General features: G+C 40.9%; 1 protein-coding gene across 6 annotated transcripts in view; it reads left to right on the top strand.

Moving 5' to 3' along the window:
* Positions 1–7,000: 7,000 nt before the first annotated feature.
* The window catches only part of LOC115150870 (forkhead box protein P1-B), a 203,327-nt gene continuing 192,919 nt past the window's right edge, over positions 7,001–17,408 (top strand). For 3 of the 6 annotated variants that reach the window (XM_029694634.1, XM_029694633.1, XM_029694632.1), the window contains exon 1: positions 7,018–7,435. The gene's annotated coding sequence lies outside the window, so the exon portion shown is untranslated. Of the gene's footprint in view, positions 7,436–17,408 lie in introns of all 6 variants that reach the window. The other 3 variants (XM_029694641.1, XM_029694642.1, XM_029694640.1) reach the window with 3 other exon arrangements.

The following is a 17,408-nucleotide window of genomic DNA, read 5'->3' as shown; positions in this document are numbered from 1 at the left end:
CTGCGTCCACCTACCATTGTCGATTCCGGTAAGTTGATCATATTATAATGTTCTCTCGTTACTCATTGCCTCTACTATTTCAGCTCGCTCACATGGAGTTTGTCTTTGTTTGCCACTGTTTTCTTTTTTGTATTGTTTCTATGGCGAAATAAACAAATAAACAACACCAATAATATTACATGAGAGCTGAAATACTGCTCGATGTCTTGCCTTTTTAAATGCTCAGTGATAGTATTAGAAGACATGGACGTTGGACCATCGAAAGAGGCGCAAATATGATGAGAACTGCATTGATTTGGGGTTAATTTATATTGGGAGTAGTGCCTTCCTCAGCCCACAGTGTGTTACATGTGCAAAAGTACCATCTCACAACTCGATGAAACCTTCACTCTTGCGCAGACATTTAGAGACAAAACATGTCATTTTGAAAAATAAGCCACATGAGTTTTTTGACTAAGAATTAAGATGACTTTGAGTAGTAAGACACAATTAATAAGGGGCTAGAAGCGTCTTATATGGTGAGCTACTGAGTGGCTAGGACAGGCAAGCCCCATACTATTGTGGAGGACTTCATTCTTCCTGCTGCCGCAGATATGGCCGGGACAATGCTGGGGGAAAAGGCCCAAAAAAACTATACAGACAATGTCTTCATCAAACAACACTGTTTCACGACGCATCAGTGACATGGCAGGAGATGTTTTGAAACAATGAATGCTTCGTATACAAGCCAGTGAATTCTATGCTTTACAGCTCGATGAGTCAACAGACGTGGCGGACCTGTCACAGCTCCTGGTATATGTCCGTTACGTTTATGGGGGGTCAATTAAGGAAGACATCCTCTTCTGCAAACCATTGGAAACCAGGACAACAGGAGAGGATATTTTTGAAGTACTGGACAGTTTTGACATGACAGGGAGACATAGTGGAGTGGTAACGCGCATGCAAGCAGTTGCTCCCGACACCATTTGGGTACACTGCAGTATCCACCTAGAGGCTCTTGCAGCCAAAGGAATGCCGGACAGCTTGAAAGACGTTTTGGACTCTACAGTGAAAATGGTTAACTTTGTTAAAGCAAGGCCCCTGAACTCTCCTGTATTTTCTGCACTATGCAATGATATGGGCAGCGACCATGTAACACTTTTACAACATACAGAGGTGCGCTGGTTATCAAGGGGCAAAGTATTGACACGTTTTTTTAAATTGAGAGACGAGCTTAAAGTTTTCTTTACTGACCATAATTTTCACTTGTCTGACCGCTTGCATGATGACGAGTTTCTCACACGACTGGCCTTTCCGGGTGATGTTTTTTTCTCACCTGAATGATCTGAATCTAAGATTACAGGGACTCTCCACAACTATATTCAATGTACGGGACAAAATTGAGGCTATGATTAAGAAGTTGGAGCTCTTCTCTTTCTGCATTATCAAGGACAACTGTCACAGGGGTCGTGAAATGGAGACCAAGACGCAGTGTGGATAGTGCTCATTTTCAATACTTTAATGAAGACACTTGACAAAACGACCAACACAGTCCCGTCAGGTACACTTAGACTAAACGGAAAACAACCACCCACCAAAACCCCATGAAAAACAGGCTGCCTAAGTATGGCTTCCAATCAGAGACAACGAAAAACACCTGCCTCTGATTGGAAACCATACCCGGAACCAACATAGAAAATACAACATAGAACGACAATCTAGACAACCCACATAGAAAACAGAAAACCCAAAATACATAGACAAAAACATCCCCCTGTCACGCACTGACCAATCTACTATGGAAAAATGACCTCATACTAAGGTCAGAACGTGACAGTACCCCCACCAAAGGTGCAGACTCCGACTGCACCTAAACCAAAAAAAAACAACAACAACCCCAAACACAAAGGGAGGGCAGGGAGGGTGACAACAGTCTATGGAGGCTCATATGCAACACACAGAACCTTCCTCTTCTCCCGATCCTCCAGCAACGGAGGTGGCTCTGGCTCAGGGCTAACCTCCATTCTGCCCGTAGATTCCTCCTCTTCTGTAACATAAGCCTGTAGATCATTATTGGAGGAATCGGATTGTAGATCCCTACCGGAATCCCTGTGCTGTAGACCACTACTGGAGGTTCCGACCTCCAAGCCGCCGCTGGAGGATCTGGGCTGCAGGCCGTCGCTGAAGGCTCTGGGCTGCGGACCGCCGCTGAAGGCTCTGGGCTGCGGACCTCCGCTGAAGGCTCTGGGCTGCGGACCTCCGCTGAAGGCTCTGGGCGGCGGACCTCCGCTGAAGGCTCTGGGCGGCGGACCTCCGCTGGAGGTTCTGGGAGGCGGACCTCCGCTGTAGGCTCTGGGCCGCGGACCTCCGCTGGAGGCTCTGGGCCGCGGACCTCCGCTGGAGGCTCTGGGCCGAGGAGCGTCGCCGGCGGCTCCGGACTAGGAGGCGTCATCATCGGTTCCGGACTTATGACCGTTGCTACTGACTCCATGCCATAGATCATTTCAATAGGTTCCTTGCCAAGGATCATCCTTACGGGTGTCAGACCATCGACTATCACTGGAGGCTTTTTACGAGGAGCAGGAATCGGTCTCACCGGACTGGGGAGACACACTAAGGGCTGAGTGCTCACAGCAGGCACTGGCCGTACCGGGTTATGGACGCGCACTAGAGGAAGAGTGCGAGGAACAGGCACAGGACATACTGTGCTACGGAGGCGCACTGGAGAGAGAGTGCGAGAGGCAGGCACATGCTCGCTACAAAAAGCACGAGTAGTTGACTCAGGCCTCAACCCTTGCCCAGCCAAACTACTCGTGTGCCCCCCCCAAAAAAATGTTTGGGGCTGCCTCCCGTTTCTTCCAGGTAAGTTCCGAAATCTCTCGATTACCTGGCCCCAAGTCCAGTTTCTCCTTTCCCACCATTCTTCCACTGACCAGGTGTCAATATCTACCTGGGCACGCCGCTTGATCCAATCATGGTGGGTGGTTCTGTAATAAGGGTCGTCTAAAGGAGACCAAAATGCGGCGTGTGAAGTGCTCATATTACTTTTATTTTAATGAAGACACTTGACAAAATAACAAAACGACCAACACAGTCCCGTCAGGTACACTTAGACTAAACGGAAAACAACCACCCACCAAAACCCTATGAAAAACAGGCTGCCTAAGTATGGCTTCCAATCAGAGACAACGAAAAACACCTGTCTCTGATTGGAAACCATACCCGGCACCAACATAGAAAATACAACAGAACGACAATCTAGACAACCCACATAGAAAACCCAAAATACATAGACAAAAACACTCCCCTGTCACGCCCTGACCAAACCACGAACGAAAAATGACCTCATACTAAGGTCAGAACGTGACAACAACACACAGGTCTTTCCATCATTGTATGATTTTTTGGTGTGCAAATAAACTCAAGCTTACCAATGTCAAATGTGATATAGCGAAGCACCTGAGTGAGCTGGGTGCGCAATTACGCATGTACTTTCCCATAACGGATGACACAAACAACTGGATTCGTTATCCCTTTCATGCCCTGCCTCCAGTCCACTTACCGATATCTGAACAAGAGAGCCTCATCAAAATTGGAACAAGTGGTTCTGTGAAAATTGAATTTAATCAGAAGCCACTGCCAGATTTCTGGATTGGGCTGCGCAAAGAGTATCCTGCCTTTGTAAATTGCACTGTTAAGACACTGATGCCCGTTGCAACCACGTACCTATGTGAGAGTGGATTTTCGGCCCTCACTAGCATGAAAACTAAATACAGGCACTGACTGTGTGGAAAATGATTTAAGACAGACTCTCTCCAATACAACCCAACATTGCAGAGTTATGTGCATCCTTTCAAGCACATCCTTCTCATTAACCTGTGTTGAGTTATTCACAGTTTTCGATGAACAAATAAAGTTTTATATGTAAGATGGCTAAATAAAGAGCAAAATGATTTGTGCCCTGGTCCTATAAGAGCTCTTTGTCACTTCCCACGAGCCGGGTTGTGACGACAACTCACACTCATTCTCATGTTTAGTGTGTGTGTGTGGCAGGCTTACAATGATGGCAAAAAACAACATTTGAGAGTGCACTAACCCTGGTGCTAGAGGGGGGTACGCAGCTAGAGGTTGAATATTTGAAGGGGTACGGAACTATAAAACGTTTGGGAACGATTGCACTAGAAGAAACTCATGGACAATATGGACACAGATATAAAAAAGGAATACTATACATGAATATATTTTGAAGTTATTATAAGTAAGTTATTCAAGTATCAAATTACCAAAGTTACCATAGATTTCCATAAATGATCTGTTAATTATCAAAACTACAGAATGTTCTTGACTTTGACCGGTATCTTTGAAACCCTAATTCTGATGCTTTGGTCTTGGTCCCATTATCTCCACCTACTGGTAAGTTTTTGTCATGACTTCTCTGGCATTTTTGCTGTGAATCACTATTAGTTCTACTGATCGTCCACACGGTATTATCACTTCTGAGATAAACAAAAAAGCTCACTACAACAACAGAGCTTATTATTTGCAAAATAATGTAATTTTCCTTTGTCTACCCACATCAATCAATTGTTTGATCAGCCTTAGCAGTAAAGAACAAGTAAAACATGAATATTATCCCCATAGGATGCTTGTTGTGAAATGTAGATGCATGTCTATTTCCAGGCTTTGTGTCCTTTGCTGACAAATACAGTAGACACAGATGGGTGAAATGTCCTCAGAAGTCATTATCTGTGAACTCTGTCCAGAAGTGGCTTCCTTTCATTACATGTAGAATGGTAGTCATCTAGTGTTCCTCTGTTGCTCTTAATGCCCTCAGCAGCAGGGGAGAACATATGAAAGCCAACCCTTTGGAAATCGAGAGTAGATTCTTTTCATTTGCTTAATTACCTAATTAACAGAAAGCTAATTACTTTGTTGTGTGCATGAGTGCATTTGGAGAGGGTGTTACATAACTGATAGTAATCCTCAATGAATTTGTTTTAAAGCAGCACTCTATCAAGTCAAGGCCTAATCCACAGCACATTGGCAACATCAAACCAACAATATGTCAAAACAATTCAGACAAAACACTTGTGTGTTAGACAACGTTGAGCTTAATTTGCCCAATATACAGATACGTTTAGCCGACTATTGGCTGGCTGACTTTGTAATTGTGTGTTGTATTGTCTTATTATGGATAAACATTTTGATTTAATTTTCACCAATTAGAAGTTTGCCTAGAGAATTGTCTTTTTTTGTGTGCATTGTGTGATTACTACTTTGATGTTGTAAAGAGAGAGGGGTGCCATTGTTACTATAAATGTATGCATTACAGTCCTATAATGTACATCAAACTGTGGACATGCTCAAAGTGTGGAAAACTATGCAAAAAAAAGAAAAATAGAATATATACATAATTCCTGTTCCAGGAGAGTGCATCTTATAATCAAACTTGATTCATTTCACTGCAAACATTGTCTGATTGATCAGGCAGGTCTTGTTTTCATGAACAATACATGTTTATTTCCAGTGCAAAATATTTCTTTCAAGTGATGTCATTTTATTTTTAATATCCTATGTTGGAATAGTTAATGTAGGTAATTTCCCTATTCCCCGGTGTTTAGGGGTATCCATAGATATTCTTCTCTGTATTCCTTTTGTTTGTGTTTTGGGTGTAAAGTATTGTACATTTGTTACAACTAATATTGTCTTTTGTTGTATGTTTTCTGCATTGTCTGGAACTTGCTGCACGTTTTATTGAATTGACAACATTTTCTATCTAATTTAACACCTTGTGACTGACTGCATGGTTTGGACTTCACCTGGACTAAACACAAGTCCCACACCTGCATGTTTCTGTGGCTGTGTGAGAGCAGAGCAGAGAACCATTAAACACAACACCGTGGTCTGGTCACACTAAGGGCCATACCGTGATTGATGTGTCTCTCCCACGCCTTGGGGCTGCTTGTTTCTCCTCAACTTCTTTAGAAGGAGAATATGGAACAGTGGCCCCCACCATCCACCAGATGTCTTCAACCATGCTAACAATAAGCCTCTAATATGTCATCAGTACTCTTTACTATATGGCTTTGTGTTTTTTCAGGATTATTCAACTAACATTTGATTTTAGGCTTAATGTAGGCCTTTTCATTTTCAGCTGCAGAGAGCTGTACAGGTTGAAGGCATGTCTAAATGTTTCATAATTTATATATGATGGAGTAATTGTGTGACTGTTACAATTTACACATTTGATTATTAAAGTAATTATCACTGTCATTAATAATCAAAGTGTTTACTGTTTTATCATAGGAGCAATGAGATGGTACCGGCTTCAACTGCTGTCAGAGGGTGGCGCTCTATACCAAAGAAACAGACTTTCCAAGAAAACCCATCAGCCATGCTGTGCCTTCTAGATGCAGCCATGATACATTTACTGTCGTTTGTAATGAAATGAACTGTGCTTTTCAGACCTTGATCAAGGACAAAGAGACTTAAAATATTTTCTCTTGAGGTTAAATTAATGTTGCTTTTCAACGAGTGTTAACTGGACTATTGGACCGACCTGTGATAATTATTTTCTGTAGGGGGCAAATGACAGACTTTTAATTACTGCCATAATGTCTTAACACCTTCAGTGACAGTAAAGAGGGCTGGAACAGGGAAAAGTCCGTTTTCATAGGCTTATACCAGTTATTTTGAGGAAGTAACTAATAATGCACTTTACAATATAGGGGAAGACGTCTGCCACTACAGAATAGTTTCCAACAAAGTTGAGGCCGAGACATAGGACACTTGTACGTTTTCTTGCATTCATTAAAGTTTGTCCCTCTGTCGAACTTTCACCCCTCGAACTCCCTCCTTTCATTGGACAAAGTGCAGAAAAAAGAAAAGAAAGCTTTTTCTGCCTCAATTGTAATGAGATAGTTTACAACTAGACATTTTTACTTTATGGCAATCCGCTTGTGTCGACCCTTTCTGCTAAAAGTAATCCATAATCTCCCAGCAAAATTGCATTATTGGACTTGGTTGCTGTGTAACTGGCAACGAATATGACTTCAGTTCTGTTCAAATTCTGTAAAGATCTGCAATGAATATTGTTTACCCAGCAGGTGGATATGACGTCACGGACATGGAACATCAGAAAATAACAACATCCAAATCCGCGATTCCGTTTTCTTTTATAGCGCATTAAATTGTGATAACATTAGAAGGAGCTCGCTCTCTTATTTGAGACAGAAGGTGTTGTGAAACTCTAGATTGTTCTCCCTGTTACGGCGCTCTCCGTGAATGCAGCAGAGATATCTTCTCGTAGTTAAAGTTAGTCCCCCCAAGCGGAGTAATATTGTTAGTATTTACAGTGTGGTTGTTGCATGCTTTCTTGGTACACAACATCGCGTGTACAGTTCATTATCTCTAGCAGAGAATTGTCTACTGCGTCCACCTACCATTGTCGATTCCGGTAAGTTGATCATATTATAATGTTCTCTCGTTACTCATTGCCTCTACTATTTCAGCTCGCTCACATGGAGTTTGTCTTTTGTTTGCCACTGTTTTCTTTTTTGTATTGTTTCTATGGCGAAATAAACAAATAAACAACACCAATAATATTACATGAGAGCTGAAATACTGCTCGATGTCTTGTTTTATCGCTGTAAGCAGCGTATACATTTTGAAATGCTCAGTGATAGTATTCGAAGAAGAGATACCGTATCTTCTACTTTTCTAGAAGTTTGGTCGGGTAGTTGTTGCTCTCTTATTTTCTCATGTTTGTGACCCCGGGTAAATGTTATTTTAACATTCTCAAGAGCATGTAAGAAGTGCAAGTTATACTTTGTGAAACCATGCTCTTGGTAAACTAAGTGTTTACACTTTAACTCAACATGAGCTTTCTGAATGTAGAGAGGAAGTTTGAGTGCCGTGATTTCTTTGGACCAAAATCAGGGATAAGGGACTTTTCCCCACGTGCTACCTTCCACAAACTGCAGGACGGACCAGACTTACTGTATAGCTGTGACTCTGACAATTCAAATTGCGAAATGTCATAGATTTTGACACATTATAATTTCTTATGGTTACAGTAGAAAGCACACTTTTTGATAGTTCAATTATGTACATTGACATAACCTAATGTATACCACGATTTCATAGTTACTGTAACACTTGCATAGACAATACCACTCTCCTATAGTGTAATAACATAATTGTGGTATAGTGCACTGCAATGGTATTGAATACTCTTTTTATACTCTAAGCATCTCCATATACAGGTGACATCTTTTGTCGACTTTTCTTATTTGCTACAATTACCATCCCACGTTGAGTTGTTAGTGCTTAGCTGTTGGAGGGAAGAAAGTTTTACATAACTTTTTTGACCGGGTTGGTAGTAGATTATATTCATATTTTTTTTGTATGAATATATTCCACGGTGAAAGTAGAACAATGAACTTTGATAAATGACATGTTTATTATTGTAGTGGTGCTGTACAGCAAATACCATATCAAACGGTAGGAGGTTTTTATAAGGTAATGCTAAGTGTTGAACTAACATAGATAAATGAAAACATATTTTGGTTGCACTTTTATAATGGCAAGTGTGTTCAGTTGTTCCATTTATTTCCTGTTCTATTATTTACATCTTGGAACTATATTAAATCATCATTATTGCAATTAAAATAACTTCACACTGTAACTTGCACACAGGGTGTATATCATATTTGAATAATTTTGTATATATTTATAGACCATGATTGTTTCCCTAAGCCAGGAGGGAACATAACAAGCACACAACAGTTAGATATACATTTTCCTCACAATAAGGGCCCAAACCAAACCTGCAGCTGGTGCTCTATTGGAGCTAAAACCATCAAAAAATAAAAGGCAGCCGCAGCTTTAACATCTATCGTTGGCAGAGCTCCCTCTTTCTTGCTCTTTGGATTAGTCATTGTCTGAGGGGAAAAAACACTTTTTGTAGGAGAAGTAAAGTAAACAGCCTTGAACAAGTGAACCTTGACAACCCAGATTAAGGAAAACATTGAAGATCAAACAATGCTGCTGCTGGGCTGTTGTCATGAGCTGCCTGAGAGAGAGCTGCAGACTATTTGAACAAGCACTGGGGTTTGTGTGCTCACTTATGCAGAAATGGACCTTCGCAAATGCTGACCCAGGTTTAAAAAGCAAAGGGTGAACTTTCTTTGATACTTTCCAGCTCTGGTGTTTTATACAGCCAGTGTCCAGAGAGCCCCAGCCTTTCTTCTCCTGTACGACAGGAACACACTAACAGTGTCCTCTCGGACTGCTTTATGCCAGATAAAACTACAGTACTTTCCTTGCCCGCTATTGCAACTGAAAACATTCACAATCTGAAAAAAGTATTAAAATCTAGACAGGGTAGTCATATGCAGTGTTATTACTTAGCCTCCTTGAATTCCTATCCAATCCGTAATGTGTGTGTTATCTTCAAAAGTCCTTATTTTCAGTTTGGCCTTTTTAGTACATACACAGGCTTGTGTTTTGGGTCCTCTGTGTATAATGAGAATTGAGGCTAAATTGGTGAGAAAGTAATCAGTCACTCATGTATTCAGTCTGAGGAGGACTCCCATCCCAGAGTGGACGGGCTTGCTCTTTCATCTGACTGCTCAGTATTTTGTGAACACACGCTGAAATACCCAGTGCTGGGTACGGAAGGCCTGTAAACTGACTGTGCCCTCGCTAGCAGCTCCATGATAAGAAAAGTTATTTTGGTGGGAATGAGCTTTCACACTACATAGAGTTTCCAGACTAGGGCTGGTATTAGGGTACTTGCTTGATTTACCCTGTCATTATTTTTTAATACAGAGTTACTGTAACGTAACGTGGTACCACTTTTGGATAACTTTCCCTATGTAACTTGTGTATTTAAATATCATCACCTCACTGTCGGAACGTTCACATCATGAGTGTGTCATGTGACTTACACATGTTTACATTAAAATTGGTCGTACATGGAAAGGATGAGGGAATTAATAGTAGGATTGTAAGCAGCACAAGTGTGACTAGTAGACCTACAGTATTTATTAGTGTCCTATTGCATTCTAATGGAATGGGTAACAAAGGAAAGCAGGACAATATTTGCAGGGTAAAGGTTAGTGTTGTCCCACTCCCTGTGGGGTGCCCAGGCAGCTGTTGTCTCTCTGTGCCGTGTCCCTGGCACACTGTGCTCTCCATGCCAGGCTGCCAGGCCATTGGTCAGGGAGTGGACGGCTTCAGGTGAGATCCGAGCAGCTCCTCTGTTTCCATGGAGACTGCACACGCTCAGGACGGCCATTAACTAATTCAACCATTAATTACTGTCTTCCTCTGTCATCTGTCCATAAAAAAGGGAGGGTGACATAATGTCACTGGCAACAGGGGGAAGAAAGGAAGTTTGCAATGTCTATCAATTAGCTATACGTAATTAATTAATTATTGTTGCATGATAAAAAGTTATTACATTTTTTTTTTTGTACAATTTTCTAATGGACATTTGATTATTTTCACACCTTTTTTCCAGTGCAATGATTTTTGGGGAAATCATTAGCGCCTATTTTGTTGCCAGTTTTGTTTGTCTACAATTTAGTATTTATGTATATTTCATGTTATACTGTACATCATACAGGTTTTTCTGTTATTTTGTTTTGGTGTATGCCCACCTGAGACCTAATTACTTTAGTTTCACCTGCTTATCATCAATAATCCATTGAAAGGAGATAAAATCAGTTCACTTATATACTAGAATGGAAGAGTAATAATGAAAGGGCAGTAGACAATTGTGCCATTTCAATGTGTCTACGGCTGCAAACTACACTCTCTGTAGTACTGTTGGTTTGCATTGAGATGTGAAAACTTTGCATGTGTGTAGGAGTGTAGAGCGTAGTGACTATGCCTGAAAGTAATGTTTCACTCAATCTACTCATAAGGAAAGCAAATGCTTGTGCAAATCTAAACACCTCTCATATTCAAATATGTACATCTTCCATACATTTTTCTCACACATTCTTTTTTGCCATAGAGCTGACTAGTCAACCCTCAAGGGCATCTGAGATGTGAGACATATTGTGGAGATTGAAAGGATTGCAACAGTTTTTTTATTTTAAATAAACGGGTCACAATTGGCATGGTTCCAATCTCTTGTGGTGTGTGTGTGTGTATGTATATATGTATATATATACTTCTTCCATAGTGGAGAATGGAGCTGTGCCCCCCCCCCCCCAGGTCAGAACTCAGGCCAGCATATCATCTTCCATGTCTCACCCATAGGCTGCAGAGCTGGGCTGATTGGATTAGGACTCCGATCTGAGGGGGGGGATCAGACCCATGGGTGGGTTTCTCCCTGATCCAGGGTTCCACAGGCAGGAGCCGCATGGGTAAAGGGAGGGATCCCACACAACACTGTTCCTAGTGGTGAGACTTTCTATGAATGTGACATTTGAAAACACCAAAGGATGCCTGCTATGATCCAGACTGTTGTGGAGTCTTGATCTAGATATTTCAGTAATTTTCTGTTTCACTATACTACTCACCTGTGTGTCTCACAAGCAGGTTGTACTGGTCACATGTCGTGATATGCACATATAGCCGATGTCAAGTATTTCACGTCACATATGCATGCAGTGGAATCACTGTGTTGAGCAGCACCTTCTTGGCTGGGAATAAGACTACAGACACTCCTACAGGTTGGCCAAGGTTTTCCTATGCCTGGTGTCCCTGTTGAGGGTTGGCCTTGGTCCCTTCTTTCTGCTCTCCTCAGTGACTCAATAATTATGGCCTTTGTCTCTGTGTTTTTCAAGGTCGATATACAGTGCATTCGGAAAGTATTCAGATATATAACTTATTTACATAAGTATTCAGACCCTTTGCTATGAGACTCGATATTGAGCTCGGGTGCATTCTGTTTCCATTGATCATCCTTGAGATGTTTCTGCAACTTGATTGTAGTCCACCTGTGCTAAATTCAATTGATTGGACATTATTTGGAAAGGCACACACCTGTCTATATATAGTACCACAGTTGACAGTGCTTGTTAAAGCAAAAACCAAGCCATGAGGTCGAAGGAATTGTCCGTAGAGCCCCGAGACAAGATTGTGTCGGCACAGATCTGGGGAAGGGTACACAAAAAATGTCTGCAGCATTGATGGTCCCCAAGAACACAGTGGCCTCCATCATTCTTAAATGGAAGAAGTTTGGAACCACCAAGACTCTTCCTAAAGCTGGCCGCCCGGCCAAACTGAGTATTCAGGGGAAGGGCCTTGGTCAGGGAGGTGTCCTAGAACCTGATGGTCACTCTGACAGAGCTCCAGAGTTCCTCTATTGAGATGGGGGAACCTTCTAGAAGGACAACCATCTCATCAGCACACCAATCAGGCCTTTATGGTAGAGTGGCCAGACGGAAGCCACTCCTCAGTAAAATGCACATGACAGGCCGCTTGGAGTTTGACAAAAGGCACCTAAAGGACTCACAGATCATGAGAAACAAGATTCTCTGGTCTGATGAAACCAAGATTGAACTCTTTGGCCTGAATGCCAAGTGTCACATAAGGAGGAAACCAGGCACCATCCCTATGTAACCGATGTGAAATGGCTTGCTAGTTAGCGGGGTGCGCGCTAACAGCGTTTCAATCGGTGACGTCACTCGCTCTGAGACCTTGAAGTAGTTGTTCTCCTTGCTCTGCAAGGGCTGCGGCTTTTGTGGAGCGATGGGTAACGATGCTTCGAGGGTGGTTGTTGTCGATGTGTGCAGTGGGTCCCTGGTTCGAGCCCAGGTAGGGGCGAGGAGAGGGACGGAAGCTAAACTGTTACACCTACAGCTTGAGAGGATCTGTAGAGAATGGGAGCAACTCCCGAAATACAGCAGTGCCAAGCTTGTAGCCTCATACCCAAGACTCAAGCCTGAAATTGCTGCCAAAGGTGCTTCAACAAAGTACTGAGTAAAGGGTCTAAATACTTATGTAAATGTGATATTTCTTATTTTTTTAATATACATTTCCAAGCATTTCAAAAAAAAATGTTTTGCTCTGTCATTATGGGGTATTGTGTGATGAGGGGAAAAAACGATTTCATCCATTTTAGAATAAGGTTGTAACGTAACAAAATGTGCAAAAAGTCAAGGGGTCTGAATACTTTACGAATGCACTGTAGTCCTATTATTACCTTGGCTGCACAAGCACATTTTTTTCCTGACAATTGTTTAGAATACTGCACTATTTACTGAAATTATGCATTTCTTAGCAGAATTTCCCCAGTAGAATATGTCCAGCATAGCTTAGAGTTACTCACGCTCCCTTTTGGGTGTTTCACAGGTACGCAGCAAACATCAGAGGCCAAGCCGTATGCTACAATCTGTGTTCAGCTTCCAGGCGAGACCTCAACACACAGGCCAGCTGAGAGAAACGTGTGTGTGTGTGTGTGTGTGTGTGTGTGTGTGTGTGTGTGTGTGTGTGTGTGTGTGTGTGTGTGTGTGTGTGTGTGTGTGTGTGTGTGTTTCTACATTTGTGTACGAGGTCTCTTGCCTTTTAAAGTAAAGATTCACCCAATTTGAATGTAATATTTTTTTTGTGCATCTCTGAGGGATGTTCTATTGAATCCCTGGGTCATTTCATGTTTTCATGTGTATCTGAGCTATTGCTTTTCAAGCAGGTAGAAATTAGGCCGTTCTGATGTAGCATTGCGATAAAGCCACTCTCACTACACTGGAAGTTAATAGGAATCTGACTTTTAGATTGTGTAAATGTCTATCATACATGTCAGATTTCAATACAGGAGGTTGTCTTCTCTCAAATGAGTCATTGATCATATTCCTAGCACGAGAAATGTGTAATTTAACAGAGGTTCTAACATATTTATCCTATTTGTTTGCCTCTTCAGTCCAGAGTACGTTGAGATTTTATAGCCAACTAGCTACTTCACATGCTGATATTTACTTTGGTATTATTGTGTGTAGCTACCTTTGCTAGCTTGCCAGCCAGCCCATTTTGTAGTTGACTTGAGCTGCAATGGATTTACACAACGATTTTCACGTGTTGCTAACAACCTTATTATATTGACAAAATGAAACATTTGTTCACAAAAATATTGTCCTCACATGTTAGTGTTATGTAACATTGTAAATTATAGGAATGAGTGGTTTTGGGTGGATTTTTCCTTTTCCTTTAAGGTCCAGGCACCACACCTTAATATGTTTGTTCTTTTCCCCTTAATCATATCACAATCCATTTGTACCAGTTGAATGTGAACACAAATATAATACTTTCCCCCCTCTGAAATATTGTATTAAATTATGCACATTTTGTGATATCATTAGATATGCTCATATTTGCATATCACGGTAGTCCATTTTGCTGGACACTGGATGAAGTGTGCCTAAATATTTTTCTTTCATTTTCTTAAAATACTCCATGACCGGATTTACACATAGCCCATTGTGGATTCATACATTTTTCACCTTTCCATCTGTAAAATACTAAAGAAAGGTAAGTAAAAAGCATTTTTGGCAGAACATTTTTAAGAACATGTCATCTAGAATACAAATTTGACAACATATAAACAATTCCCTATGTATAAATCTGGAGAATACGTCTAAGGATAATCACACACAGATTATCAGCTTCTTTGGCTGAGAAAAATGTGTTGCTGTGTGGGAAGGATTTCACTTTAGTGAAATGGCAGTTTAAAGACAACAACACTGAATTTAGACTACCAAACACCTATTTAGACCCAATCACCATTTTCAAAGTAAGTTACTACATATAGTTCAGTTTGTAACATTCTCTATGAAATGTTCTTTTAAATTATGTGTGATTCAATGTAGTAAACTTAGAAATTATGGATGTATGTCAATTTAAAAGTGGTTACAATTCATGACATTTTGATGATGGTAGTATGATAAACTAACAAAAATATACATTTTCACAAACTGTTCAACATTTTTATTTTGACCTTTTGAACATACTAATATTAATGGACCAAAATACCCCCCCCCCCCCCCAAAAAAAAAAAAAATCTAAATTGATAAGTACATACTTGTGCCTGACCTTAAGGTATTTGCCTATTGGACCACAGTCCTTCTCATCATACTGATGCTTCCACTAATCTGGGATCTGCCTGTGCAGTGTGTTGCTCGACAATGAGAATTAGCACCAAACACCTAAACATAAGCAGTAACGCCTCCTTTAGAACACCAGCAACACTAGTTTAAATCAGCTATAGTATTTCACAACATGTGCATTAAGGACAAGGGAGCAGAGCACTGCTAAGGGAGTCAGCCAGCCAGTCCCAGCCTTGGCGTCTTTGGTGTGTTCTCAGTTGGCAGCCCAACCCTGACAAGAAACATAACATGGCAGGGCCTGCTCTTCCATCATCAGTGCTGGGCGGAAAGTTGCTGTGCTTTGATCATGTTTTTGGGCGCATCGCTCCAGCTTAGCCCTGCCGCTCACGATGTGATAAGCCATCACAGTACTCAGATCTGAGCCGGCAGCACTGTGGGCTTGAGGAGAGACAGGGGAGAGCGTTTGCAGACGTGGAGAGCAGCAATGCAAATTATGTTGACAGGTTGTTAATGCACTCTTTCTCTCTGCCTTTGAATGAAACAATGTTGTTCCTTTCCGCCCTCTCTCCTTTCAAGAAAATGATCCGTTTCATTTGAACTACTACTTTGAGATGGAACTACACTATTCCCACATTTCCCTGGCCTATGTTCACGGTTAAAACGCCTTTTTAATTAGAGGTGCATATTAATTACCTTATCGGAGCATGTTTTGAATGATTTAGCGAAATGATGCCAATTGAAAGATTCTAAGTAAATAAAACGGATGTAACTTAACTTTGAAGTTGAATGTCCCCTTTTGCTCTAGTCTACTTCTGTATTAGATGTTAGTACGTACATGTTTTAGAACCCAGATTTTTTTTTTTAAAGGCTGCTCTTAATTGAGTGGTTGTTGCTTGTTTATTTGATGTGTATTTACCAGCTGGGTGGTAATAGGGGAGCTGTAATTCTCAGATATGTACTGCTCTCGCTCTCTAGGAGAGGATCAACTACTCTGATGAGCACAGAACATAGATGAAAGTTACTGTTACAACTACTCTGCCTCATTTAAGGTACCAGTAGAAGAGAGTAAAACAGGATCATTATTTGCCCTACATCCGTGAGTGGTACAACGTACCTGGGTGGACTATTTGGGAAGTACTGTAAAAACAAAAATTGTCTTGTTATTAGTCGTATATTTGACAATAGTCTGAGAGGGTAAGCTACATCATGGAAAGTGACAGGTGTTACACCAAAAGTGATTTGATTTGATTGACAGACAAGTCAACATCTAGGCTACTAGTTTGATTAAATGGTTCAAATAGAAGTTCTCCCTCCTTGAGAAGAGTTATCCAAAGAATAACTGTATGGATGCTTTACAGCTCACTCTTCACTAGGCTTATTATAGTAGGCTGAAATATAAGCGTGGTGCTCAAGGCTGGTGATTGTGGAAGGCCTTGAGGATTTAGAGTCTCTCATGAGGACACAGTACCTTTGTAGATAATGGCTGTGTTAACCTAGATTCATGACTTCTATTTTCAGAGTCCCTTGAATATTGAGTTGAAGCATACGATATTGCATATTGAAAGGAAAGGCTTTACCTAAATGAAATCATACTGATGTGGTTTGTCCAAACAACACAGTAGATGAATAGATGTTGATGGTGACTTGCCTTACCTCAATGACTCAGATGACCTGAAAATGGGGGAATTACAGTGCCTAGTGAAAGTCTACACACCCTTAACAGTGTCTTCACATTTTGCTGCCTTCACATTTAAGTGAAAGAAAGTAAAAAATAAAAACTCAAAATCACAATGAAAGTGTCTTGATTACGTATGTCTTCACGCTCCAGAGTTAACTTAGTGGAAGCACCTTTGGCAGCCATTACAGCTGTGAATACAGCTTTTGAGTACTATTGTACTTTGCACAACTCTCTTAGGGCAACATACAGTAAGTATGTCCATTATTTTTGTCACAATTACAGACGCACAAGTATCATACGCTCCCAAAAATGCTAACCATTCTAATGGTGAGAGGTTAGCATGTCTTTGGGGGATGATATTTGTGAAAATGCATCCAACAAGTTTGTAGAGTCACAAACTTGATGTAATCATTGCGTGCTAGGAATATGGGACCATATACTAAACTTTTGACTACTCTAGCCCTTTCCTGCACTCAAATGACCTAGTGGCCTCATGGGTGGAATGTTATTAAAAAAAAATCATAATTAATAAACTTTTTTTTTTTTTTTTTTTTACATTTGTTGAGAAATCTGGTGTTTCTATGACAAATTGTGTTGTTATATTTCAGTCTTCTGTGATGTATATTAAGTGTAATATTGGGATGCAAACGCAAAATTGAATACATTTAAACTCTATATCTGACATGGTACAGGTG

This window comes from Salmo trutta, chromosome 16 (genome assembly GCF_901001165.1).
Source record: "Salmo trutta chromosome 16, fSalTru1.1, whole genome shotgun sequence".
In the NCBI taxonomy this organism is placed as follows: domain Eukaryota; kingdom Metazoa; phylum Chordata; class Actinopteri; order Salmoniformes; family Salmonidae; genus Salmo; species Salmo trutta.
This window is presented reverse-complemented; position numbering and strand designations above follow the sequence as displayed.